Genomic DNA, 27,770 nt, shown 5'->3' with positions numbered 1-27,770 from the left:
GGCTCCATGGAAACACTTTTGTTGTATTCATGACAATTTTAGAAATCACAACTTGGGTCCTGAAGAAGGAAATGAAATTGTTCCAGTCTAGCCTGGAGAGGTAGCAAGTGAACAAAGATCAGCGGATGCAGGTCAGTTTTCGCCACATTGCCTTCCATCTTGGAAGCTTCCCTACTTTCCTCCTGGTTGCTAGGCTGAGGACTCAAATTCTCATCCTCTTTCCCTCTCCCCAGTGGACTTGGATTTGCTTCCCAGCTCCCCTGGGGGCCTGATGACCCTCATGCCTCTCCAGCACTGTGGTGGTTGCAGTGGCCTGGGCGTCATGCCAAGGCTAGGCCAGCACCTTCCTCCCCTCCCGCTGACAGAATGTCTTCCCCTCCAAGCTGCCCTCTGGTCAGACTGCAGGATCCAGGCAGTGCTCTCATGACACACCGCCTCGGGGCATTCTCTGCCCCTCTGATATGTTCTAACTTATTTTTGACCTTGACAGTGAAAAGGAAAGGAGATGAGATGAAGTGGGTGTTCAGGAAGCACCCAATTCCTCAGTAGCCTTTGTTTGGTCATTCATTTATTAGTTCATGTTTTTAAAAATTCACCAGTTATCCACAATATTATCTGTTACAGAAAATTGGTTTTAAGCAGATAGACAAAATTCTTACTTTGGGACATCTGCTATGACCTAGACAAAGAACAGCGATGGGATTTTGCTGTGAGCAAACTCTTAATTAAAAGTGTCAGTGTAGGTATCTCCCATGGGGTGAGAGGACATTAAAGTAGTTCCTAGAACTTGATGCCTGCCTTGTAATGCCTAAGCAGCAGGAATAGGCCCCAGAGAAAGCAGAGACAGTCCCTGCTAGTTCAGCTGGATGGTCTTCTCTGAGCTGTGCATCCAGCCCCTGGCGTCTGGAGCTTCAGATTCCATTTCTGTTCTCCACGAGTGGCCCCTTGTCCCACTTCTCTTGGCCTCAGGTTGGTGGGTGTTTATTAAAATATGACCACATAACGCACAAGCCATTGTAGTCACAAAAAGAAAGCATTTTATTGTATTTCCTTGGTTTTCCCCATGAGTTACAGAGATGCTATCTGTAACTTTTAAAATATATGAATTATTTCAAATTATAATTGTACATATAGTCAATTTATGATGTTTCTGCAAGGTACCAAACAAGCTGGAGTTTAGGTTTTGGTAACATAGACATGGTTGTAAATATAAATTTTGGACACAAAAAGTAACATTTCAAATTTTCATTTCTGGGAAGGCTTAATGAGAAATCCTTATTGGCTGCCTACACCACACTCTGCGAAGGTACTTTTAGGGGAATTTATTACTTGGTTACCCTAAATTGACAGCCATATTTTGGAGAAAAATGTGTCTTCTCCGATGAGTAATTTAAGGAAAGAAAATCAAATGTGAAGATGAAAGGGGCTTGAAAGTCCACAGGCACTTTGAATTGATAAATGAGATTGTTCAGGGGCCTTTTTTCTTCATATCTTCAGGGAACCCGGCAACTTTTCCCCAAGAGAAAGGCAGTGTGAGAAGCAGCTGGGATTTGTGATTCTGAGCTGAGATTCACTGTTCAGATTGCATGGAGATTCCATCCATAAGGCCATATACTTTCCGTTTAAGGCAAGGCATTTGTTTCTTGTTTGTTCATCTTCAGGATTTGTCTTCATTGATCTGTGAAGGAGGGGCATCCATGGCGTTGCAAAAAAGAGTTCCATAAATACAAACTCACATTTTCTGCTTGTAAATAAATAAGTAGAAAAAGACAGGCCTTAAAAAAAGTTGTAGAATACCCAAATGCAAATTTACACCTTGACTTACACTTAAGAATACATTTCACAAATTGGTAAATATTGTAGGCACAGATTGCATATGAACTTAACAAGCCATCTGTATAGTTGGGATGGGCAAAAATGCTCCTAAACGTCCTTCAGTGCTGCCTTCTGCACCTGAAGCCTGTGCAGCGTTCTTGCCACATGACTTTGTCACTGCTGTCCAAATATGTGTCACATACTCTGTGCACCTGCAGCTGACAAATGCGCCTGTGCCAGATGGGCTGGCTCCCTGTCCCGCCGTCCATCAGCAGAATGGACTGAGTCTGTGGGATCTTACAATTCTGAGCCAGAAACACCACTGGAAATTATTCCTCTCCAGTGCTTTTGTATGAATGGAGGGGAAATGGAAGCATTTCTTTGCTAATATCAATACTGTACTTTTAAAATGTTCAGTCATTTCTCTCTTACAATAGAAATGCTTTAAATCCAAATAGCAGGCATCCAGTGCCTATCAGGCATGCCACACTCTGTACCGGGTTCAGACACAGTGAGACGCAGCAAGGTGTAGACCAGGTCACTGCATCTAGACTGCTGCTTTCCTCAGAGACAAGAGGCTGTGCAGAAAGGTGGTGGATGTGGGGGTAGAGGCCAGGTCATGGGCAAGGGGGCTTGAAGCATATTTTTAATGTAATCTTTCTATTTTTGCTTGTGATATATAAAAATCTCACGTAAATATATACTTGAAAAAGAGAGGAATATTTTCATAGACTTTGTTGATAATTGTGGATATTATTCGGTACCACACCAAAACTTGACAAGTGATAGTTTCTTAAAGGTTAGTTACAATATGGAATCAGAACCCATATCAATGAACTTTTTATTCCCTGTTACATTAAAATCTATTATTATATTCTGCACTTTGAATGCATTTTTACCCATGCAGTATTTTGCAGCATGATGCATTGGTCATTTGGAAAATATTGGTTCACTGAGTTATGCAAATGTTCAATGAGTTATGCAAATGTATGACACATTTAATTATACAATATTTAAAAAATCACATGCATTAATATTTTCATCAACATCTTTAGAAAAGACTTTTAGTATTGGGACACTGTCAAACACACATGCATGTTTTGAAAATTTGAAGTTTTTTGAATGCTCAAATTTTATTGCTCAACCCAAATACTCTCAGTTGCTTTTGTGAACATAACAGCTTCATTCTGAGAAAATGCCTGCCAACCACCCAAGAATTAGTAATTATAGTTTGTAGGTTACTTATTCTTTCAAGTGAAGTAGTTCCATGAGACAAGTGTCTAGTTCAGCTTGCAATGTGCACAATCACATTAGTGCTTTTTCTTGAGATGATTGTTGGCTTCAATGCATACCAGAAGTGCTTCATGAGTTCTTCTCTTTTTCTTACACAGGATATTACAAAGGTCATGTGCTCAAGGTCAGTGTTTAATAACATTCATAATTTTCATTCCTTCATGAAGGACATTTGAGGTGACATTGGCATTTTCTCAAACGCTGCAAGTGTGTTGAAGTGAGTGATTTGGTGGCAGTGAGTACGGCTGGGAGCAGGGGCTTTGATTAGTCCTCAGGTGCCCATAGCTTTACCTGCCATTGTTTTTGTAGCATCAGTGCAAATGCCACACAGGGAAAGAGGCAAATGACTCTTAGTACTATCATGAGCATAGTTTCGACCTCACTGATCCCTGGAAGGTTCTACAGACCCCCAGGAATCCATGACCACCTTTTGGGAAGTTGTGCATGAGATGAGGATGGTGGTGATAGCATTTACGTTCACAGAACAAAAACAGTTCACTTTCAGCAACGGTCTTGCATCCCAGCAGGACTCATTGAAGGAGGAGTTCCTCAAGCTCCTGCTGATATCCTAGAGTACCAGGTTGTGGACAGAGGTGTTGCAGAGCAGGGCGAGAGCAGGTCTGTGCTGCTCCTTGGCTGTGTGACCTAAGTACGTAACCTGTCCCAGGCCATGGCTTTCTCATTCTTCTGCAAGGGTGACAGCACTCTGAAGGGCTACTGGGAGGGGTGCATAAGATGAATCCATGGTGAGTGCCAGGCACAAAGGAAGAACTCGGTCATCATTAGCTGTTGTCATTGTTTGAGAAATGACAAGAGAAAATATTAGAAGTAGAACACATTTCTTAATGTTTATGAATCAGAAATTAAGAAGAAAAACATCTCTGAAACTGTAACACAACAGTAGAAAAATGACAGCTGTATTTATATGTTTAGGACAAAAGGGATCAAATCCCTGTGGAAAGCTGTGTCCACTTAGCATCAGAGTCTTGGCCTGGCTGCCTCCTGGCCCAGAGCCCAGCACAGAGCCGGAGCTTGTGGGCTCCCTGTTAACTGCTCCTTGGCTTCTGCACTGGGAGCTCACGACTCTTCTGAGGCTGAGCTGCCTCCTTTTCCCTGCAGTGTGCGTGCTGACCCAGCTTTGCTCAGTGCGTCTCCTTTTCTGATCACGGTTCTCCAGATACCCCTGCCTCCCTAAGGACTCCTGGGTGCCCAGCCCTGGGCTGACGGGACACTACTGGGTGTAGCCCACTTTGAGGTCCAGCTGTCCTTGTCGACCCTTCCTGGAAGGGGAGGCAGGAACTCCTGGGCTTCAGCTGAGTTTTTCCTACCTCAATGTCCCCCCGACGTCATGTTCCTAAGTTCTTGATGGAAATGCTATGTGAGATCAACTCAGAAGAATTCCCCTAGGAAAGATGTCATTTGTTTTTCCTGTGTGGAGATGAAGTAAGTGTGGTTTGTCCTTCATGGAAAGTCATGTTTAGTCCTCAAGCCCTTGATGCTGTTCAAGACACTTCGGTTGCATAGTTTGAGTGCGATGATGTAGCCTGGATCTTAATCTGTGTGTTCTAGGATGGCCCCTTCCCACTCTCTCCAAATAAACTGCTGCCATGCCATCCCTTTCATCTCTCTTTAACCAATCCCAGTGTTGCTAGAAGTAAATAAAGGTTGTCCTTCAATGCCTTCTGGCAATTTTTCTGAACTCTGGGGTGAAAGTCAGATACTGCACCTTTAAATGCAAACAGCGTAGGTTTGACTGTTTTAGCCTTAGAAAGATGTTGACATGGCCTCTTGCTCAGCGTTGCAGGTGTGGTTAACCTTTAAGTTAAATGGCTTCTTTCAGCCCCAGAGGTAAACAAGTTCCCCTTTGTTTTGTCCATTTAGGTTGCCATAGCAGAATACCATAGAGTTGGAGGCTTATAAACCACAGAGATGTATTCCCTCCAGTTTGGGAGGCTGGGAAGTCCAGGGTCAGGTTGCTGGCAGGCTCGGTCTGGGGAGGGCTTGTTTCCTGGCTAATAGACGATGGCTTCTTCCTGTGTCCTCATGTGGTGGAAGGGGCAAACCAACTCTCTGGAGTCTCTTCTAGAAGGGACTGATCCCCCCCATGACCTGATCACCTTCCAAAGGTCCAGCCCCCTAATATCATCACTTGAGGGGTTAGAATTTCAACACATAAATTTTGGGGGAGCACAGACTGTTAGACCCTTCTTTCCTAAATGACCCATCTCCATTTTCCTTTCAAATGTCTTCATTCCTCAACTCTCAAGGGTCCCTGGGCCTGTGTCTATGCTGCCTTGTTAGTGTCATGAGTCTTCCCTTCTCTCTTGGGACTTTGGTTCTACTCACCAGTAAGCAGAGGTGTCATCCACTTTGAAAAGCTGTTCCTGGCCTTTCCAACATATGTACCTACCATCTTGTACCCCCGCCTATATTCATTTATTGACCTAAAATAGTTATTGTCATTTGCTTTGTGACTAGTTCCATGTGAAGATTTCTTTCAGTTGCTTTTCCATGCCAATAATTGATATATAATAATTTTACTTTCTCTCTATTTTCTCATCAGCCCCTTGAGATGTGGCTCTACCCCTGATATTTTCGTGTTGCCTTTCTTTCTCATAACCTTTCGCCTTTAATGGTTGAATTCAGTGATGATTTCATTACTTACTCTTTCCTTGTAACCTCTGGGTTTTTTTGTTTGTTTGTTTTTGTACACTGCTTGTCCATCTGTTGGACTCAAACTCCTCCATTCCTCAGCGTGACATACCCTTGTTCACATCTCAGTGCTGGCTTCTCCATCTTGGCTCCAGTCCTAAGCACATACCTCGCGTCCTGTCTTCGTGGGTTCTCCTCCTCACAGCTTCACTTTGTAGGTGGGTTTACCCTGAAGACTCTGAACATAATCTCAGTTGTCTTGTCTGTCCCACTTCTGTTTCCAAATGCTATTGCAGTCCCTCTTCAGTGAAACCTCTGCTGCCTTTGATTTTTGCAGAGCTTCTGCAGCATGCAGTCTGACCTTAGGACTTTATGTGCCTCTGCATTTCCATTTCAAGATGCTGCTTCATCTCAAGTCCAGTGTGCTAAGCCAGCAGACACCTTCGTCCTCTTCTCCATAAATCACATCCTTGTTTTCTCAGCTGCTCAAGCCCTCGAGGCCTGAGCCTGATATTCAGTGCCTTCCTTCACTGCACACCTGTTTCCAGCCAGCCATTCCGCAGGTTCCTCCTTCCAGTGCACCACGTCCTCCCTCTCCCTTCTCATAGCCTCAGCACTGGCTGGTGCAGGTCAGCCCCTGGCTTCACACTCTTCTGACTCCATGTACCCTTGCATGGAGGTGACTCTTCCATGTTTGCCCCTTTAATTGTGTCACTGCTCTGTTTGAAACCTTTATTGTCCCCACCTAAGTCTGATCTCTTCTGTGAAACTATCCCAACCACTCCAAACTTTGGTAGCTTCTGAAATCCTGAAAAACTTAGTCTGTATTAACATAATTGGAGGTATGTGTTTAAAATTTATTCATTATTCCCTCAGTATGGCTGCAAGTTCTCTGAGTGCAGAGACCACACCTTATATTTCCCTGGTAGCCGGTGATGCTGACCTGCAGAGCCCTGGTCATAGGGTAGGTGCTCAAAAGGTAATTGGTGATTGGCTGATAGTTGACATTTGCAGGAAATTTAAAATGAGGATCTGGATCTCTTTAGTTTTCAGCCTCTACAGTGGAAATTTTCCTCCATTTTTAGAAAAGAGCTCTATTTTTCTTTGTTCTTCCTTTGTGCCTAATGTGTTGAAGAACTATCTTCTATTCCGCCTCATGCCTTGCCCATTATTTCATTTCCTGCTTTTAATTTCCTGGTTTCTGATTCTGAAGAGCTCCACTTTAAAGATGACAGTCAATTCATAAAGGAAGGATCTAGTAGTCCTCCTTCTCAAATGTTTTTTAGAAACATTTTCTTGTCATGCTTATGCTTGATTTTTCTAGTTATTACATTATCAATATTTACTGAAATCTTATCTTACCAATAAATAATTTTGATAATCAAAAGTAAGCATTTTGATTTAAAAAGATCTCATTTCCTTTATACTATAGAAAAGGAAATGAATTCTCTGTTGAATGCATACATGATGTATAAGGAAGAGTGATTAGTTGTTATAACAGACATGGTCTTCACATAATTTCAGAGTACTTCCACCTGTGCTGCACTCATAACAAAGGAAGTCTTTACAGTGAACATTTTACTGTGACCAGCTTTTACCCCCATTCTGGCCTCCTAAACCGTGGTAATGCAGATTGAGGAAAAGTGCACCTTCTATTGAATTATTGGTGACATTTCCTTTCTAGAGCTGTTTTGTCAAGACTAGATTTTTACTTATACCTTAGAAATATAAACTAAAGTAGGAGATGAATGTGAACATTGATGTATGTAGAATTACCTTCTGTTTTTCCTTTATTGATAACCTGGATAACTGGAAATCAAGAAAATTGCTAAATATCCTCACCTAAGTGAAATGTTGCCTTCCCTCAGCCACAAGAATCATGTGCAGGGCCAATGACAACTGACACCTTTTACACCCTCTGTCCAGTCTCTAGAAGGCAGTGTGGTCAAGAGAAAGTAGAAGTTTCAGACAGTTAATTCAGAAACAGCATGAACGGTCCAGGTAATGTAGGGCGAACCATGGAGAGAGGTGCTATTCGAATCCAGCAGCTGCTCCCAGCTGGCACCGGGGAAAACCTGCCAGGTTGATGAGTCCGACCCCTTGTGGTGGAGAAAGGCTCAGAGTGTAATTGACAATGGATAGGATTGACAGTCGATAGCAGGAAACACCCAGCAACTTCATTCTCTCGTCGCCATACTGAGTCGTGTGACGGAGGTGGATGTTTCTGGAGAATCTATTTCTTCAGTGGTAAATGAAGCAAAGTCAAAAGAAGGGCTTTATTAGTGCTGCCTCGCATCCGCTGCAGTGACCCTTGAAAAAACAGCAACAAATAATATGTCACCTTGTGCCTGTATTTCCAGTCTAGTGCTTCTGTGAAATGTTTCGGAGAGTATTTTGTGACATTTTAACAGAAGTAATTAGGTTTTTGCAAATACGTTTTTAGTGTTTAATTTTAGAGGTGGTGATTAGGACTTACAAATTGTTTACCACATGCTTCGGATGATGCTGCATGCCAAATTGAATGGTTTTAGTGAGAACAGTGCGATAAAATGCAAATGCAGCAATGCCTCCCTTGTCTCATTTTTAAGCAACGATGTTTTGCAAAAGTGAAATTTTCATATATCCGATGTCCCTGTGATTAATCTGTAATTACTTCATTTTTATTTTTTGAGACAGGGTCTTGCTCTGTCAACCAGGCTGGAGTGCGGGTTGTACTGCACCCTCAGACTCCCCAGTAGCTGGTACTACCAGCCTGTGACACCATGCCTGGCATGGTGTTATTTTTATTGTTGTTGTTGTTGTTGTTTTGTAGGGATTAGGTCTTGCTGCGTTGCCCAGGCTGGTCTTGAACTCCTGGGCTCAAGTGATCCTCCTGCCTTGGCCTCCCAAAGTGCTGGGTTTACAGGTGTGAGCCACCATGCCTGGCCTTCAGTTCATTTGTAAAGCCCTGTTCCCTGATGAATCGGTCATGATTTTGCACTTCGTGACTCCCTTTGCTGCATTGTTTGATACTTTCTGGGATGGCTGGCATCTGGGGTTTTGTCTTGTTCTAAATGGCTCCAGCCTGCTGTGCTTTCTGCAGTGTTTGGGTCTCTCTTCTCCCTGGAATCTCCACGGTTGCTATTGGTGTGCTTCTAGCAGCTTCCCTCACCCCTTTCTGATACATGACATCTGTTCTGCAGCAGGGAGGGAAACAGAGAGAGCTCGCTTGTGTTGTGTGAGTGCCCGCATTGTATGAGTGCCTGCAATGTGTGAGTAGAGATCCATCTCTTGAAATCCTCATTGACAAAGTGCATAAGCTTCAACACGTGGGCTTGTGATGTATCTTTTCTTTTCTTTCTTTTTTTTTTTTTGAGACGAAGTCTCTCACTGTCACCCAGGCTGGAGTGCAGTAACGTGATCTCGTCTCACTGCAACCTCCACCTCCTGGGTTCAAGTGACTCTCCTGCCTCAGCATCCTGAATAGCTGGGATTACAGGCATACACCACCATGCCTGGCTAGTTTTTTTTTTTTTTTTTTTGTATTTTTAGTAGAGACGGGGTTTCACCATATTGGTCAGGCTGATCTCGAACTCCTGACCTTGTGATCTGCCCACCTCGGCCTTTCAAAGTGCTGGGATCACAGACATGAACCACTGCGCCCGGCCCATCTTTGAGTTTCTTTGTTGCTTGTGACTGCTTTCTGGGTAGGTGATGCTTCCAGGCATTGTGGTTTTCAGTTGGGTGAGGTGTTGCTACAGAGTGCTTGGTGAATTCCTGTACTGCGTTCTGGAGATGACTGGAGTTGGGTTGGTCTTGCATAGGCTCTGCTTGCCCCAGCCAGCACCTCGGTTGTCCAGCTCCAGAGTGTATTATCTTGGGACTTTTTTTCTTCAGAAAGCTTTTTTTTTTTTTTTTTTTTTTTTGTAACAGCATGAGGATATAATTTACATCTGCTTGAACTTGAGGGGTGGTTTTGGCAAATGTATGCAAATATGTAATTGTGGTTAAGGAGAGCCAGGATCTTCCCTATCAGATTGGGCATCTCAGCCTTTCTGCACTTTCTCGTTTCCAGAATTTCCCCCTCACCATTCTAGATGCTCAGCTGCTTACACAGTCATCTGCCGCCTTGAGCAGAAAGACTGTGGTTTTTGGCAGCTGCAGCAGGGGTGGGTGAAGTGTGCCCAGGCAGAGGGCTGGAGGTGCATAGCTCTCTATAAAGTCTGTAAACAGTCGACTCCTCCTGTGTTGCTGTCTTCTGTTGGGAGTTTTCAAGGGCCTTCATAGGTGCTTTCCATACATGTAATAATTTTATTCCATTTTATAACTCTCATAAGCAGGAGAATCACCCAGCCCTCCACTTCATGCCACCCTTTCCTTCTTGGGCCATTTTATCTTCTTTTTAAAAATTGAGCTATACTTTATACACAGTAGAAGTCGTCCTTCTCAGTGACCAGTTCCAGGAGTTTTGGGAACACACAGTCATATAACTACCAGCATAGTCAAGGTATGGAACAGCCACCACCCCCAAATTCTCTTGGGCCACTCTGTGGTCACCTGTGTATTCCCACGCCACGCCCATGCCCTGACAGCCCTTGGTCTGTTTTCTGTCCCCTGGTTTTGCCCTTTCCACAATGTCGTATGGCTGGAATTATGGAGCATACGCGCCTCTGTCACTTACTGTGGTTCACGGGGGGTTCACCCATCTGTGTGCACAACAGCTCATTCCTGTCAACTGCCGAGTAGTGTTCCATATGACGGTTGTACCAGGACTAGTTTATTGATTCCCTGTTGAAGGACACTTGGGTCCAATTTTTGAATATTTAAAAAGAGCTGCTCTTCATTGATGTAAAGACTGTGTAATACCTAAGAGCGGGATCACTGAGTCATGCAGTCAATGTAGTTTTCACTGTGTAAGAAGCTGGCAAACTTTTGCTAGGCAGCTGTATGTACAGCTTTGCACCTGTGCAGTGACTGGAAGTGAGTGGAAGTTTCAGGTGATCTGCAGCCTCACCAGCAGTTTTCATTGGCCATTGAAATAACATTTTTATTTAGTAATTTGTCTTGCAGTTGCATTTCATTTGTGATTTTACTTTGTATTTCCTTAGTGACTAATAACACTGCTCATCTTTTCATATGCTTCTTTGCCATTCATGTATCATCTTTGGGGACCTGTTTGTTCAAATCTGTTGCCTCTGTTTTTATGATTGGATGGAACATGTCCATTTTATTGAGTTTTGAGAGTTCTGTTTGAAAATTCTTTTTTTTTTTTTTTTTTTTTTTTGAGGTTGGGTTTTGCTCTGTTACCAAGCTGGACTGCAGTGGTGTGATCTTGGATCACTGCAACCTCTGCCTCCCAGGTTCAAGCAATTCTCCTCCCTCAGCCTCCCGAGTAGCTGGGATTATAGGGGCACACCACCACACCCAGTTAATTTTTGTATTTTTAGTAGAGACGGGGTTTCACCACGTTGGCCAGGATGGTCTCGATCTCCTGACCTTGTGATCCGCCTGCCTCGGCCTCCCAAAGAAAAATTATTTGTCAGATGTTTTGCAAATGTTTTTTGCCAGTATGTGGCTTGTCTTCTCGTTCTCTTAATATTGTATTTGGAGAGCAGAAGCTTTTAGTTTTGAAGTCTAATTTCTCAATCTTTTCTCTCATGGATTGTGCCTTTCATGGCCTTTCTAAAATTTCTATACCTAACCCACAGTCTCAAAGATTTTCTACTGTTTTATTTTGGAAGTTGGGTTTTATGTTTTACATTTATGTCCAGGACCCATTTTGAGTTAATTTTTATATGTAGTGCAGTGTAGGAATGAGGATTTTAAAAAAATTTTGCGTATGAATTTCTGATTGTCCTTGTACCTTTTCTTGAAAAGAACTACACTTTCTGCTTTAAAGTTATTTGCATTTTTTGTAATCAGCTAACCGTATTTGTGTTGGTTTGTTTCTGGACTCTCTGTTTATCCCATTGATCTGTGTGCTTTTCCTTTCACCAATATGAAGCTTTCTTGATTACTACAGTTTTGAAATCAGTTATGTGAAACCTTCAATTGTATTCTTCCTTTTCAACATTGTTTTGAGCTATTTCAGATCTTTTGCTTTTACAAATAAATCAATATTAGAAGTGACTTGTCAATTTCTGTAGCAATCCTGGTAGTATTGATTGGGATTCCATTGATCTATAGATCAATTCAGGGAGAATCTACATACTAATGATACTGGGTATAAAATACCATGAACATGGTCTATCTTTCCATTTATTCATGCCTATTTTTTAAATAGAGTGTTTGGTAGCATTTAGTATCTTGACCTTTTTAAATCAGATTGGTGCATAAGTATTTTGGTTTTGTAGCTATTGTACATGGCACTTAAAATTTATATTTCCTATTGTTTATTGCAGACATAGAAAAACTATTGATTTTTTAATATTGACCTGAATCCTGACATCTTGATGAGATAAGCTTATTGATGAGTTCTGGTCACTTTTTAAAATAAATTTCTTCTAGAAAAAAACAGGATACATGTGCAGAACGTGCAGGTTTGTTCCATAGGTATACATGTGCCATGGTGGTCTGCTGCACCTATTGACTTGTCCTGTAAGTTCCCTCCCCTTAACTCCCACCCCCAACAGGCCCTGATGTGTGGTGTTGCCCTCTCTGTGTCCATGTGTTCTCATTGTTCAACTCCCACTTATGAGTGAGAACATGCGGTGCTTGGTTTTCTGTTCCTGTGTTAGTTTGCTGAGGATGATGGCTTCCAGCTTCATCTATGTCCCTGCAAAGGACATGATCTCATTCCTTTTTATGGCTGCATAGTCTTCCATGGTGTATGTGTACCACATTTTCTTTATCCAGCTTATCATTGATGGGCATTTGGGTTTGTTCCAAATCTTTGCTATTGTAAATAGTGGTGCAGTAAACATACATGTGCACGTGTCTTTATAGTAGAATGATTTATATTCCTTTGGGTATATACCCAATAATGGGATTGCTGGGTTAAATGATATTTCTGGTTCTAGATCCTTGAGGAATCGCCATACTGTCTTCCACAGTGGTTGAGCTAATTTACATTCCCACTAACAGTGTAAAAGTGTTCCTGTTTCTCCACAGCTTCACCAGCATCCCTTGTTTGCTGACTTTTTAATAATTGCCATTTGGACTGGCGTGAGAGGGTATCTCATTGTGGTTTTGATTTGCATTTCTGTGATCAGTGATGTTGAACTGTTTTTCATATATTTGTTAGCCACATCAATGTCTTCTTTTGAGAAGTGTCTGTTCATATCCTTTACCCACTTTTTGATGGGTTGTTTTTTTCTTGTAAATTTGTTTAAGTCCTTGTAAATTCTGGATATTAGACCTTTGTCAGATGGGAAGGTTGCAAAAATTTTCTCCCATTCTGTAGATTGCCTGTTCACTCTGATGAGTGTTTCTTTTGCTGTGCAGAAACTCTTTTAATTAGATCTTGTTTGTCAATTTTGGCTTTTGTTTCAATTGCTTTTGGTGTTTTAGTCATGAAGCCTTTGCCCATGCCTGTGTCCTGAATGGTATTACCTAGGTTTTCTTCTAGGGTTTTTATGGTTTTGGGTTTTACATTTAAGTCTTTGATCCATCTTGAGTTAATTTTTGTGTAAGGTGTAATTTTTGTGTAAGATGTTAATTTTTGTGTAAGGTGTGGAAGGGGTCCAGTTTCAGTTTTCTGCATATGGCTAGCCAGTTTTCCTACCACCATTTGCTGAATAGGAGATCCTTTCCCCATTTCTTGTTTTTGTCAGGTTTGTCAAAGATCAGATGATTGCAGACATGTGGTGTTATTTCTGAGGTCTCTGTTCTGCTCCATTGGTCTATATGTCTGTTTTAGTACCAGTACCATACTGTTTTGGTTACTGTAGCCTTGTAGTATAGTTTGAAGTCAGGTAGCATGATGCTGCCAGCTTTGTTCTTTTTGCCTAGGATTATCTTGGCTATACGGGGTTTTCTTCAATTCCATATGAAACTTAAAATAGTGTTTTCTAATTTTGTGAAGAATGTCAATGGTAGTTTGATGAGAAGAGCGTTGAATCTATAAATTACTTTGGGCAGTATAGCCATTTTCATGATACTGATTCTTCCTGTCCATGAGAATGGAATTTTTTCCATTTGTTTGCATCTTCTCTTACTTCCTTGAGAAGTTGTTTATAGTTCTCCTGGAAGAGGTCCTTCACATCCCTTTAAGTTGTATTCCTAGGTATTTTATTCTTTTTGTAGCGATTGTGAATTGGAGTTCATTTATGATTTGGCTGTCTGCTTGTATATTTTTGGTGTAAAGGAATCCTTGTGATTTTTGCACACTTATTTTGTATCCTGAGACTTTACTGAAGTTGCTTATCAGTTTATGGAGTTTTGGGGCTGAGATGATGGGGTTTTCTAAATATACAATCATGTCATCTGCAGACAGACACAATATGACTTCCTCTTTTCCTTTTTGAACACACTTTATTTCTTTCTCTTGCCTGATTGTCCTGGACAGAACTTCCAATACTGTGTTGAATAGGAGTGGTGAGAGAGGGCATCCTTGTCTTGTACCAGTTTTCAAAGGAAATGCTTCCAGCTTTTGCCCATTCAATATGATATTGGCTGTGGGTTTGTCATAAGTAGCTCTTATTATTTTGAGATATGCTCCATCAATACCTAGTTTATTGAGAGTTTTTAACATGAAGCGATGTTGAATTTTATCAAAGGCCTTTTCTGCATCTATGGAGATAATCATATGGTTTTTATCTTTGGTTTTGTTTATGCAATGGATTATGTTTATTGATTTGTGTATGTTGAACCAGCCTTACATCCCAGGGATGAAGCTGACTTGATGGTGGTGGATAAACTTTTTAATGTGCTGCTGGATTTGGCTTGGCAGTATTTCATTGAGGATTTTCACATCAATGTTCATCACGGGTATTGGCCTGAAGTTTTCTTTTTTTGTTGTGTCTCTTCCCGGTTTTGGTATCAAAATGATGCTGGCTTCATAAAATGAGTGATGGACTCCCTCATCTTCAATTGTTTGGAATAGTTTCAGAAGGAATGGTACCAGCTCCTCTTTGTATTTCTGGTTGAATTCAGCTGTAAATCCATATGGTCCTGGGCTTTTTTTTTTTTTTTTTTTTTTGGTTAGTAGGCTATTAATTACTGTCTCAATTTCAGAACTTGTTATTGGTCTATTCAGGGATTCAGCTTCTTCCTTGTTTAGTCTTCGGATCATGTATGTGTCTAAGAATTTATCAGTTTCTTCTAGATTTTCTAGTTTATTTGCATAGAGGTGTTTATGGTATTCTCTAATGGTAGTTTGTATTTCTGCGGGGTCAGTGGTGATATCCCCTTTATCATTTTTTTAATTGTGTCTATTTGATTCTTCTCTCTTGTCTTCTTTGTTAGTGTAGATAGTGTTCTATCTATTTTGTTAAGTTTTTCAAAAAGCAGCTCCTGGATTCATTGATTTTTTGGAGAGTTTTTTTTTGGTCTATATCTCCTTCAGTTCTTCTCTGGTCTTAGTTATTTCTTGTCTTCTGCTAGCTTTTGGATTGGTTTGTTCTTGCCTCTCTAGCTCTTTTAACTGTGATGTTAGGGTATCGATTTAAGTCATTTCAAGCTTTCTGAAGTGAGCATTTAGTGCTATAAATTTCCCTCTTAACACTGCTGTAGCTGTGTCCCAGAGATTCTGGTACGTTGTTTCTTTGTTCTCATTGGTTTCAAAGAACTTCTTGATTTCTGCCTCAGTTTCATTATTTGCCCAGGAGTCATTCAGGGGCAGGTTGTTCAATTTCTCATGTATTTGTGTGGTATTGAGTGAGTTTCTTAATTCTGAGTTCTAATTTGATTGCACTATAACCTAAGAGACTGCTTGTTATGATTTCAGTTCTTTTGCATTTGCTGAGGAGTGTTTTACTTCCAATTATGTGGTTGATTTTAGAATAAGTGCTATGTAGCACTGAGAAGAATGTATATATATATATATATTTTCTTTTTTTTGAGATGGAGTCTTGCTCTGTCACCCAGGCTGGAGTGCAGTGGCACAATCTCAGCTCACTGCAACCTCCACCTCCCAAATTCAAGCAATTCCCTTCCCTCAGCCTCCCAGGTAGTTGGGATTACAGGCATGTGCCACCACACCTGGCTAATTTTTTGTATTTTAATAGAGATGGAGTTTCACCATGTTGGCCAAGATGGTCTCAATCTCCTGACCTCATGATCCACCTGCCTCAGCCACCCAAAGTGCTGGGATTACAGGCGTGAGCCACCATGCCTGGCCAAAGAATGTATATTCTGCTGATTTGGGGTAGAGTGTTCTGTAGATGTCTGCTAGGTCCACTTGATCCAGAGTTGAGTTCAAGTCCTGAATATTCTTGTTAATTTTCTGTCTCGTTGATCTAATACTGACAATAGGGTGTTAAAGTCTCCCATTATTATTTTGTGGGAGTCTAAGTCTCTTTGTAGGCCTCTAAGAACTTGTTTTCTGAATCTGGGTGCTCCTCTATTGGGTGCATATATATTCAGAATAGTTAACTCTCCTTGTTGAATTGTTTTTTTTTTTTTTTTTTTTTTTTTTTTGTTACCGTTATGTAATGCCTCTGGCTTTTGTGACCTTTGTTGGTTAGAGTCTGTTTTATCAGAGACTGGGATTGCAACCCCTACTTTTTTTTTTTTTTTTTTTTTTTTTTGCTTTCCATTTGCTTGGTGAATTTTCCTCCATCCCTTTATTTTGAGCCTATGTGTGTCTTTGCACATGAGATAGGTCTTCTGAATACAACACACTGATGAGTCTTGACTCTTTATCCAATTTGCCAGTCTGTGTCTTTTAATTAGGGCATTAGGCCATTTATATTTAAGGTTATTATTGTTATGTGTGAATTTGATCCTGTCATCACGATGCTAGCTGGTTATTTTGCAGAGTTGTTTATGTGGTTGCTTCATAGTGTCACTGGTCTGTGTACTTGTGTGCTTTTGTAGTGGGTAGTAATGTTTTCTCCTTTCCATATTTAGTGCTTTCTTCAGGAAATTCTCCCAGGTAACATCCTGAAGTGTGTTTTCCAGCTTGTTTCCATTTTCCCCACCTCCTTCTGGTACTCCAGTCAATTGTAGGTTCAGTGTTTTGATGATGTGTCCCATATTTCTTGGAGGCTTTGTTCATCCTTTTTAATTCTTTTTTCTCCAGTCTTATCTGCATTCCTGATTTTAGCAAGGTGGTCTTCAAACCCTGATACCCTTTCTTCCACTTGGTCAATTTGTCTATTGATACTTGTTTATGCTTCACGAAGTTCTTATGCTGTGCTTTTCAGCTCCATCCTGTTGTTTATATTCCTCTCTAAACTGGTTAGTCTAGTTAGCAATTCCTCTAACCTTTCATCAAAGTTCTTAGCTTCTTTGCATTGGGTTAGAACATGCTCCTTTAGCTCAGTGTAGTTTTTTATTACCCATCTTCTAAAGCCTGCTTCTGTCAATTCGTCCATCTGATCATCTGTCTAGTTCTGTGCCCTTGATGGAGAGACGTTGTGATCATTTGGAGGAAAGAGGCACTCTGGCCTTTTGGGTTTTCAGCATTTTTATGTTGATTTTTTTCTCAGAACTACCAGGAGGAAATGCTAAGTCTCCTGGTCTGCAGAGACTGTGGCTACCCCTCCCACTAGGGGATCCAGGTTCTGTCCCTGAGCCTCTGGCTTGAGTTATTGGAGTTCCTACAGGGAAGCCCTGCCCAATGAGGAAGGATGGTTAAGGGTCAGGTCTAAAGAGGCACTCTGGCCACAGGCTGCCACAGCCAGTGTGTTGGGCAGTGGGGGACGAGTCTTGGGACCAAGCATCCAGCTCCCCTGGATCCATCTGGGAAAAGCACAGCCTGGGGCTATAGAGATGGATGCCCTTCTCCCATCCAGGGAGCTTAGCGTGTTAGGCAGTGGCGAGTCCCAGTGCTGGCTGCTGCCCCTCCCCAAAGGAGCTCAAATGGCTTAGACAGCAGGCAGCTGCAGCTGGAGCTGGTTGCCCCTCCTCCTGGGAGTTCAGTAGGCTTAAGTCGATTCCAGCTGAGAGGCTAAGAGTATGTGCATTTGCACACTCTGAGGTTGGGATGCTAGGTCCCAGTGGCGTAGGTTCGTGAGTGGAATCTTCCGATCCCAGGGTTGCACAGTTCCATGGAAAAAGCACGGTTTCCCGGGCTGGGTAGCAAGCTCACTCACTGCCTCCCTTTGCTGCGGGGAGGGGACTCCCCCGCCCTGTGTGACTCTCAGGTGGGCTGCTGCACTCCATTGTTCTTCCTTCTTCTTCCTTTTTCCCTCCAGCTCTTAGTCGGTTCTGATGAGAGAACCTGGATACCTTGGCTGCTGATGAAGGATTCACATGCTTATTACGGTTTTCTTCAATGGGAGCCTCCCAATGCTGCCGTTTCTAGTCAGCCATCTTGACCCTACCCCTTCTGGTTGCTTTTTGCAAATTCTCTGGGATTTTCTACTTAGACAATTGTGTTGTTGCCATACGTGTCTATGTGAAGAGACCACCAAACAGGCTTTGTGTGAGCAACAAGGCTGTTTATTTCACCTGGGTGCAGGCGGGCTGAATCCGAAAAGAGAGTCAGTGAAGGAAGATAGGGATGGGGCCGTTTTATAGGATTTGGGTAGGTAGTGGAAAATTACAGTCAAAGGGGGTTGTTCTCTGGTGGGCTGGGGCAGGGGTTGCAAGGTGCTCAGTGAAGGAGCTTCTGAGCCAGGAGAAGGAATTTCACAAGGTAATGTCATCAGTTAAGGCAGGAACTGTCCATTTTCACTTCTTTTGTGATTCTTCAGTTACTTCAGGCCATCTGGATGTGTACGTGGAGGTCACAGGGGATATGTTGGCTTAGCTTGGGCTCAGAGACATGGCAGTTGTCTGTAAATCAAGACCATATTATGTCTTTTTTTTTCTCCTATGTCAGTGCCTTACTGAACTGGCTAGGATCTCCTGTGAGATGCTGAATAGGAGTGGTGAGGTCAGACATGTTTGACTTCTTCCTGATCATAAGGGGAAAACATTCAGACTTTGTATGTATAGATTAATATACATTTTTTGTAGATGCCATTTATTAGCTTGAGAAAGTTACTCTGTATCCTGGTTTGCTGAGAGTTTTACCATGAATGGATGTTGAAGTTTGTAAAATGGCTTTCCTGCATCTATTAAGATAACATGTGGCTTTATTTTCCAGTGTGTTGCTTGAGATACTAGATTATGACATTGATTGGTTTTTCAAATGTTGAGGCAGACTTGCATTCCTGGGGTAAACCCCACTTGTTCATGAATCAGCTGTTTATCCAAGGAGCCCTGGTTCCTTTAATTGAAGAAAGGTATTTAGAAATCAAATCTCCTTTATATATATATATATACACACACACACACATACATATATACACATATATATATGTATAACTCTGTAATTCACATGCCATCAAAATGACCCTTTATAGAAGTATAATTAAATGCTTTATATTATGTTCACAGAGTTGGATGGTCATTACCACTATCTAATTTCAGAATATTTTTATCACCCTAAAGGGAAACTGTGTACCCATTATCAGTTACTCCTTATTCCGTACCCCTAGTCTACTAATCGACCTTCAGTATCTGTGGATTTGCCTATTATCAGTATTCCATATAAATTGAATCAAATAATGTGTCCCTTTATGTCTGTCTTCTCTTACTCAGCATAATGTTTTCAAGGTTATTCCATGTTGTAGCATGTATCAGTACTTTATTCTTTTAATGGCTAAATAGTATTCCATTATGTGTTAATTCTTTTTTAAATGTTTGGTAGAATTCACAAGTGAAGCCATTTGTGCTTAGCTTTTTCTCTTTTCATGGGAAGTTTTTTGATTACTAATTCAGTCTCGTTATAGTTTTATTTATATTTTATATTTCTTCTTGAGTTACTTTCAGTAGTTTGTGTCTTTCTAAGAATTTATAAATTTTATGTAGGTTATTTAACTCATTGGCAAACAATTGTTTATAATAGTCTCTTTTCATCCACTTTGTTTCTGTGAAGTCAGTAGTGTTATTCCCTGTACATTCCTGATTTTATCAATTTTAGTATTCTCTTTCTTTCTTGATCAGTCTGGGTAAAAGTCTGTCAATTTTGCTGATTTTTTCCCAAAAAACTAGCTTTTGTTTTCACTGAATTTTCTCTAGTTTTTAAATTTTCTATTTCACTTTTTCCACTCTAATCTTTATTATTGTTTCCTCCTGCTTGCCTTGAGTTTCGTTTGCTCTTTTAGTTTTGTATAGCTTCTTAAGGTGGAAGGTTCAGTAACTGATTTGAGCTCTTTCTTCCTTTTTAATATGGCATTTAAAGCTGTATATTTCTGATACGGTTTGGCTGTGTCCCCACCCAGATCTCATCTTGAATTCTCATGTGTTGTAGGAGGGACCTGGTGGGAGGTAACTGAATCATGGTGGGTGGGTCTTTCCCATGCTGGTCTTGTGATAGTTAGTAAGTCTCATGAGCTCTGATGGTTTTATAAGTGGGAGTTTCCCTGCACACACTCTCTTGCCTGCTGCCATCCGTGTAAGGTGTGGCTTGCTCCTCCTTGCCTTCCGCCATGATTGTGAGGCTTCCCCAGGCACATGGAACTGTAAGTCTATTAAACCTCTTTCTTTTGTAGATTGCCCAGTCTCGGATATGTCTTTATCAGCAGCATGAAAACAGACTAATACCGCTTCCTTCTAAGCACGGCTCTAGCTGTAAATTTTATTGTGTTTTAGTTTTCATTCATCTCAAAGTATTTTCTAATTTTTCTGTGGTTTCCTCTCTGATTTTTTTCATTTAAGAGCATGTTTTTAGATTTTCATGTGTTTGTAAGTTTTCCAATTTCCTTCTATTATCGATTTCTAATGTCATTCCATTGTGTTCAGAGAATATGTGATTTCAAGCCTTTTACATTTATTGAGACTTGTTTTATGGCCTAATGTTTGGTTTATCCTGAGTAACGTTCTATATGCACTTGAGAAGAATACACACTCTGCCGTTGTTGGGTGGAGCAGAGTATCTTATGTCTTGTTGGTTTATGTTGTTCATGTTTTTCATTTATTTGTTGATCTTACCTAGTTGTTGAAAGTAAAGTATTGAATTCTCCAACTGTTAATGTTGAATTATCTATTTCTTTTCTCAGTTCAGTCAGTTTTTGCTCCATGTGTTTTGGGACTCTGATGTTAGGCTTCTTCATTTATAAAGGATATTTTCATGGGTATAGAATTCTGTGTTGATAGTTTTTTTCTTTCATATCTTTATCAATGTGATTTGCATTGACTTCTGATTTCCATTGTTTCAAGTGAGAACTCAGCTGTAATTTTCATCTTTGTTTCTCTTTATATTATGTGTCTGCAGTTAATGCATGATATTCACCTTTTCCACTAGAGCAGGATTTGGCAAACCTTTCCAGGAAGGGAGATGGTAAGTATTTTAGGCTGTGTGGCATGTAGTCTTTGTTGTAACTCATCAGCTGTGCTGTGTAGTGAGGAAACAGCCATAGACAATAAGCAAACACATGAGTGTAGCATGTTCCACTAAAATGTTTACAGAATCAGACGGAAGCCTGGATTTGGTCCATGAACTGTAACTTGCTCACTCCTGCTCTAAAGTTGCAAATGTATTTATGACAGTTATTTAATTCCCTATTTGATAGTTCCAGGATGTGGATCATATCTGTATCTGGTCCCATGGATTGTTGTATGATTTGGGGGTGAGTTATTTTTTCTCTTTTTCATGTGTTTGAAAACTTTTGGTTAAAAGCTTGACACCATATATAGCAGGGATTGGCAAACTTGTCTGCATAATGCCAGAGAGGCAGTATTTTAGACTTCACAGGCTATACCAACTCTATTGCAACTACTCAATTCTGTTTTATTGCAGACATAGACAAATCTTGAATGAAAAGCCTTGACTGTGTCCCAATAAACCTGTATGTATGAAAACAGATGGCGGACTGGATTTAATACACAGGTTGCAGAGACTGAGATAAACAGTCTGTATGCCATGAAATGTGCATATCTCCTTTTCTGCTAGGCCTTTTTGCGGGGGCTTGAATCAGCCTAGAGAGGAGTTTAGTTGAGGTTTGCTGTTATGACTACCTTCAATGCACCACTGGCTTCAAATTCATTACCTTCTGCTTAGGGTTGGGGCTGGTTTCCTTCAACAGGTTTTCTCACTGCTCCTGTCCCACCTTCAGCTCTAGGTTTCTCTTGCCCCCACCCCAGAGCAGTCTTGTTCCATGCTCTTGCCCCTTCCCTAGCTGTAGAGTTCTGATACTTGTCACTGGATGCCTGGTACCTGCTGGGGTTTCTCTCTTTTTTTTTTTTTTTTTCTGTTTCAGCCTCATGTTTAGGCAGGATTTCTGTACCTGGGTCTTGGAAGTGGGGATTTCTCAGTGGTCCTGCCTCTTCTCTGGCAGTAGAGGGTCTGTCAAAATCTGGACCCAGAATGGTTTCTTGCCCCTTTCCCAGAAGTGGAGGGTTTTATTCTGTTCCCTTCTCCAGCCACAGTGGGTCTTCATCAGTTCCCTGGCAGTGACTGGTTTTGCTGTCTTCCTCTCAGAAGCTAAAGCTTTGTCCCCTAGCGGGAGGGTTTAGGGAGGACCCTGAGGTTTCCTGCAGCGGTGATCTCCTTTCCAGCGTTGCGTCATGGGGGACACTTTCCACCCCCTTTCCAGCTGGTCCCCTTTCCAGCCTTGCATCATGGGGGACACTCCCTTACCTTCTGCCCTAGCCCCTCATCTCTTTTGTGAGCAATCGGTGAAGTCTGCAGAAAATACCCTGGGAGTGAGTGCAAGCTCTCCTGTACCCGCAGCTTCTGCAGTCACCTACATGCACCAAAACTCTTAGCGGAAATCTTCTTATGCCTTTCTTTGGCAGTCTTGTCTTTCTCTTAGGCCCTGCCCTCGGGAAGCCAGGCTCGAATCCTGTGTCTTCTAGGAGGAATTTATCTTTCTTGAGATTTCAGGCTAATTGGTTGCCTTGTGACCTGAACTCTCTGATGGGTTCAAGAGAGTTATAATTTTGTAGATTATCTGGCTTTTTCTTATTGATGAGGTGGGAGCTTGTTATTACAGTTGTTTTCTCTCCAAGTTAAAGCTGCATTTTTGAGATGGAAAATGTTTCGGGAGACAGGATGGCAGTGGAAAGCTTGCAGTGACCCGTGGGGATTAGTATGAAACGGGTCTGTAGCTCCTGGGCTCCAGTGTGGTCATAGCACTGCCCTGATTTGAGTTCAGCAACCTGGGCTGGAGGCTGAAGGTTGACTAGCAGAGCTTGTCTAGACAGTGGGGATCCTGGGGGCTTCATATATCTTGGTCTGGGCTTCCAGGGCAGAATGAAGCTGATCACTGCTGTAGCCAGGAGAGGTGGGTGGCCTTCTAGCACCGGCTCTCATGTCTTGGCAAATCATCGTTGAGTGCATTCACATCTTCAGTGGACTAACCTTTGCTATAAATCCCGTGCCTCAGGATCCAGCAGTAGCTGAGCCTTCGTGTCCTGAGGACTCTTGGTTATTGTTCAGAGAAAAGAGTATCATCTGCTAACACTGATGGTTTCTGTTTCAGAAAAACAATTCACGAGTGTCTTTTAACAAAAAGCTTCCCCTAAGACATACCACAAAGAAAAAAGATATGTCAAAGAAATAGAAATTTATATATTCTGTAATAACCCAGCCATGGATGAAAATACTTGCAAGATCCTCTTGTAAACAGCTGCCATAATGTAGGCTACATTTATTTCTTGAAATATAGTTTAAAATATGCAGAGAACACTCAGTAGGGAAAAGATCTTCCTTTCCGTCCACCACCTCCTCCTTGCACCCCATAAAAACCCCATAATAATATCACGAAATTACAGATTTTTAAAGTTTTTCATGGCTGTTTATTTGTTACCATAATTCTTTTTCCAAGTGTAGTTTTAAAAGCAGTTTACAAAGAGTTTTCATGTATATGACTTTCTGGCATAACATATTAGCCATAAAGAGAAGAAAAATGATATATCACAGTATTGATATAATGCTTGGGAAAGTGCTTTGCAAATTGTAAAAATCTTGTGTAGGTATTAGCTATTTGTTTTTTAATTACGTACATCAGATATTTTATAAACGAGGAAACTGAGGCATGGAGAAGGAGCCACCCTGCCCCACAAGGTCACAGGTCATTTCCCACGGTGCTGACCTTGAAGCGCGCCAGCTGGCACTGGCTCACAGGCTGCGTCTTCTGAGGTTTGAAGGTCCTCTCTCCGTGGGTAGGAATGGAAAGCCCAACGGCTCATCCCACAGCTTTGCGTTGTGTGTAAGATCTTTATCAATAACCTTTGTGCTCCTTGGATGTGATTTAGTCCCCCAAATAAAGCACCTGCAGCCCCCATTAAAAAAGTATGGTAATTAAGATCTTATGAGATAGTATGTCCTATGAGATTACCTAATAGTAAGGATTATCTAATGCCATGTGCATTGCATCTCTGTGGCCTTCCTCCCTCCCTCCCTCTGTCCCTCCACCCTCCCTCCCTGCTTCCTTCCCCTCCCTCCCCTGCCTCACTCCTTTCCCTGCCTCCCTCCCTCCCTCCCTCCTTTCTTTCTCCCTCCAATTAAGTGGACCTATGTGTGAGGACCTGAACGTCGTTCCTCTTGAAGACAGATATAGAAGGAGTCTTGACCAAAGGAGGGGTTGAGAGAAGCTCTGCTAGCTCGCAGGGAGGCAGACAAGTCACACCCCAGCCCATCGCCCATCACCCATCGCCCATCACAGTGGCTGACTTCTCTTAGAATTCAGACTTGGTTAAAATCAGATTAAATTAACCCTGAGGGGAGCCTGAAAAAGGAAGAGAGCATCTCAGAGCTGCCTGAAGGCTACGTATGGAGTAGAGGACATCTGGGCCTTGTTGGGCACCAAGAGGCAAAGCCATGTGGAAGGGGAGGCAGCAGGGGTGGGGGTGGGGGTGGGGGTCCACTGGTGTGTTGGAAGCAGCAGCCTGGGACTGGCGAGAGGAACACAAGAGGGTCACATGGTTCTGAGGTCCCAAGCTGGAGTGAGAGCTCTCTGGGCGGTGATCTTCGTGCCGTTCTCTTCTGTGGACTGGGAGAAAAAGGTGAAGCAACACCGGCTTACTTGGGACCCATCCTACATACGCTATTTGGAGTTTCAGTTTCAGAGTTTAATTATAACTGTTCATATTCCTTCAGTCAACATCTTTCAATAATTTGTGTTGAATGTTGGGGAAATATACTTTCCGTTGAATCCTGGGGAATGTTTACCTTCTGATTTTCTCCTTTTGCTGGTAACTTAAGAGAAAAGACACCATTCAGTGTGATAAAGCCAACAAGATTATCAGAGAAGCTTTCTCTGCTTTCAAGAAAAGTGGTTTATAAAGGGGTTCCCCCAGTTATTAAAATACAAAGGTGCTATTTTCACCACATTGGAGCAGAAGCGCATTTGGGCCCCAGATCGCCACCTAGTGACCAGAAAGATCCCACTGGGCATAACCAGTACGTCTGACGGAAGTGTCACTCCAGTTTTAGAATGTGGGTCTCTTTTCTTTTTGTTATTTGATTTTTAACTGAAGGATGCTCTTCAAGTGACAGTTTGCCCCAGAAAAAAATATCAGTGGGCAATATGTTGCCTCTTTTCCCCTTTCAGCCCTTCCTCTGCCCTTTCAAGTCAAAGTTCTGAGTACTTTCAAAATTCACATGAAAGTCTGCAGACTTTTATTGAGCCTTAAGTTTATAAAACATACATGGAACCATCTGCCATAATAATTTAAAAATATGTGTAGATTATAAACTGCCTTTGTAGACATTTCCTTTTGATTTTTATTTTCACGGTAACAACCTTGCCAGATGGTTATTCTCAACAGAGTGATTACCTGTCTTGTGCTTGGTGACAAAGGTGACAATAGAAACAGCAGAAACTGAAGCAGATTGCCTCCTCTTCCCACCTATACTCCATGGCCAGGAAAGTGGTGTGCTGGGTGCGGGGTGGGTGCCACTCACCCGGGGCTGCCCTCTCTCTGTGGGCTTGCCTGTGGGTTCCTCATCATGTCAGCACTGGGCAGCCTGGGAAGGTGACTGTGAGTTATTTTATAAGCTCACTAGTTTGTTTCCAAGTGCCCAGCGACCCTTTGGGCTCTACCCAACAGCATCATCGTTCAATTACAGCCTTCAAGGTCTCCGAGCCATTTCTCACTATGCTGCACTGCACAAGGCTGTTGAAGTTAGTCAGCCAGTCTGAGGCCACAGAAATTGTGGCCCAGCAGGCAGATTTATTTGGGAGGAGGGAATGAGCCCATTTCACACTTCACTTAAAAAATGTTACCTTTCCTGCTGAATGCTTATGGCTGTTAGTGGCCATCAATCCTACCAAATTCTGTAGAATCAGCTGCTTCGAAGTCCTGGAGTTCTTGCCACTTGCAACACCTTGTTCCCGAAACATTGCAGCGCCTTCTGATATTTTGTGAGTTTGCAAGTTTCATTTTTCTGGGAGAATAAGGCAATGTTAAGTCCCTGAAGTTTTAATTCAAGGCAGTAGTAAGTTTTTCTTTAGCTCACTGGGAATCATTTTTGGCTGTTTTATTGAAGTTATTTTTGTTTGTTTTTGAGAATTAGGAAGCAGACAGGTATTCAAAAGAGGGGACAAAAGAAACCAAAAAATACCAGTTATTTTCCCTTTCACTTTTCAGTCTGCTTTACTTTGCTTTGAAGTGTTCACGGTTCCAGTGGCCCCAGCACAGGAACACATGGTCACGCTGCACAGGGCCTGTGATGCTGGCTTTAGAAATCCTCTTCTTTTGCAGTGTATGTGCAATGCAGCCGCTTCTTACTTCTCAGTTTCTTTGTGTGCTGTAAGCCTGAGAATCTGGAGGCATAGCATTTTCAGGCTGGATTCTCATTCCATAAGGCTTCATTAGATGTCTTTTTTTTTTTTTTTTTTTTTTTTTTTTTTTTTTTTTTTTTTTTTTTTTTTTTTTTTTTGCATTGATTTTAGTCAATCTGGCAACTAAGGAATGGTTAAAAATGAATTTTTAACTTTTTTATGATCATAAATTAGCTTGGCTCTGTGATGAACTGTTGTTGATGGTTGTTCAAAACGCTACTGGCAGTTGGTGACAGCGTTTAGCAGGCAGGGCGGGCCCTCGTGGAGAGTGGAGCGCACAGTTGCATGCCCGACCTGCCTTTTTGATCACATGTTCCCAGTTCAAAAGGACATCCTGGCCGTGCTGTGCAGTTCCTATAATCTTTTCCTGTCTATTTTGACAGCCTCTTTTGACTTGTGATAAAAGCCTGCTCCAAGCAAAATTAATCATAATGGTTTATTTTTTAATTCTCTTTTTATATCTTTGGGTAAAGCTACAGAGATTTACTCCCCTGAACCAGGCTTCTGTTCATTTTCCCTGCTGTTTTTATGATTTTTGTTAAAACCGCTCTAAGCAGAGTCGAACATCTCTGGGTTTCAGGGCCTTCGGTCTCTCTCACTCCTTACCGAATCCTTTCGTCCCTCCTTTTCCTCTTCCTGTTAGGTGGCCGGGGGATAAAACCTCTGCTTTTGATGGCTGTTATCAGTTATTGACACATAGTGTGAAATTAAGTCCGTGTCAGCTTCTGAAGCTTGCTGCTCCAAGTCTTAGCTTCTGTTGTGGAATGGAAGTGGCCGCCCTCTGTGAAGAAGCCGTCAGAGCATCTGAATGTTAGTGCCATATAGGTAGTGAGGGCAGCCCTGGGCTGTAGATAAGGATGTTGGCCATGCAGAAAATTATTTCACTGAATATACATCTTATTTTACCCAAGGAAAAGGAGAACTGACAGAAAACCAAACGGTTAATGTTTGCTTGGTGGTTCAGGCCCTGATGTTTGGGCTGAGAATGCTTATATACCCATCAGCTTACCTAAATGCATCTCTGCAGTTTCCCAAATATTGATAGGTGAGAACTTAGCCACTTGGTATTTCTTGTGATCCTGGAAATAATGAGTGCTTTTATTGGAGGTTTTTTGTTTTTTTTTGGTTCATCCATTAGTGATGTTCTGT

The 27,770-nt window shown here is 41.8% G+C and overlaps 1 protein-coding gene across 1 annotated transcript in view; it reads left to right on the top strand.

Annotated features, from left to right (window-relative positions):
* The window catches only part of DCDC2C (doublecortin domain containing 2C), a 143,071-nt gene that overhangs the window by 96,997 nt on the left and 18,304 nt on the right, over positions 1 to 27,770 (top strand). The gene's annotated exons all lie outside the window — the stretch shown is intronic.

This window comes from Rhinopithecus roxellana, chromosome 17 (genome assembly GCF_007565055.1).
Source record: "Rhinopithecus roxellana isolate Shanxi Qingling chromosome 17, ASM756505v1, whole genome shotgun sequence".
In the NCBI taxonomy this organism is placed as follows: domain Eukaryota; kingdom Metazoa; phylum Chordata; class Mammalia; order Primates; family Cercopithecidae; genus Rhinopithecus; species Rhinopithecus roxellana.
The sequence above is the reverse complement of the archived record's forward strand: the minus strand, read 5'-3'. Positions and strand labels throughout refer to the sequence as shown.